Below are 1,487 nucleotides of genomic sequence, written 5' to 3' on the forward strand. Positions count from 1 at the left end.
TGGCTAATCCTGTAAAAGTCTTAATATGTATGAATACTAGGGGTCGTCTTAGGGAGGATAATACTAAACTGCCATCAACCTCTGACTTTATATAATGTGTAGAAAACTGCTGTGATGCTTTTTTTGTTTAGCTTTTCCCTGGAGAGCCGAAGGCTAAAGGTGCTGTGATGTTGGAAAACATCAATTGAACGATTTAGATTGATAAAGAAAAAAAAAACATCAATGGCATTCAGAGGGTTGTTCAAACAGTGATGGTTTTAGGTACAGTATGATGCCTGAAAATAGCTTCAGATGTGAAAGGAATGGTTTTTAAAAGGTCACACATCTGGAATGTCAGACATAACACAATGAAATAAAAGATCGCCCTCCATCATAGCTTTACGCAGCTTTGTGTTTCTGTACAGTCAACCACAGTGCGATACAAAAAAAACAACCTGACCACAACTTCTCATTTGGAAATACGAATCCCAGAATAAATGGCTCATAAAGTTGGGACTGAAAGCTCATAAAACGGCCGACAGCTGCTAAGCTGAGACACAACCGGGTCAGGCAGGTTGTTGACTTGTGTCCACATAAACTTAAAAGTGAATAGTGAATAAACAACTGAATCCTAGAAACAATGCAACCTGATCCCAGGGTTAGCGCTGCCATCTGTTGAAGCTGTGAGCTCTGAGACCACAGTGGTCCATCGACGGCCTCCGGACAACCCTCATGACTCTGATCAATCACGCTTCCTTTCTTCACATGTTCATCAAAGCACCCCCCCCAGGAGGTGCTGATCCCTTACACCTGAAATACCTGCACCAAAGCAGGACAGCGATTGGTCTTATATAAGGTGCGTCAGGTGAACGCATCAGGTGTGAGCGGTGGGGATCCAGATGGGTCTGCACCTGCTGCCTGTCCTCACCCACCCATTGGAGGGCAGATTCCCGGGATGCCACAGGGCAGCTGCTGACAGGCGCTACTTTAGATATTTCCCTTGCTTCTCTCTACCTCCCCAACATGGGGCCTCCAAGGGTCAGCTGCAGAGATGTCTGCGGGGGGCGGTGGGGGTCAAGGAGTTGGCGCGATGACTAGGTTGAGCACTGTGGTTTTGGTCTGCATGCCTTCAGCAAGAGGTGAGCGTCCCGGCTGTACAATTATACCCCTCGATAATCACTTTTACAATCCAAAGCCAGCTCAGAGCTCATGCTCAGGAGGTCTTTTGGTGATCATGTTACATCCTGTCCACTGAGTGTGTGCCCTTTGCCACCGCTGACACAACCCCCTTCACCTCTGCCTGGACCGTCCCTCCACTCCTTGATAAGTCTGCTTCTTTTAAGCAAATATTTCATTCACTTGTCTCAGTTTTCTTCACTTGACCAGGAAGAATTTATATATTTTTTTGCCAATAACTAAAGATAAACTGAACAAACTATTTCACATTTTGAGGAGAAATATGCTGCTCTTGCTTCATTAAAGGAATAGTACACCCAAAACATGATTAG

Source organism: Cyprinodon variegatus, unplaced genomic scaffold (assembly GCF_000732505.1).
Source record: "Cyprinodon variegatus isolate N-32 unplaced genomic scaffold, C_variegatus-1.0 Scaffold1273, whole genome shotgun sequence".
Classification (NCBI taxonomy): domain Eukaryota; kingdom Metazoa; phylum Chordata; class Actinopteri; order Cyprinodontiformes; family Cyprinodontidae; genus Cyprinodon; species Cyprinodon variegatus.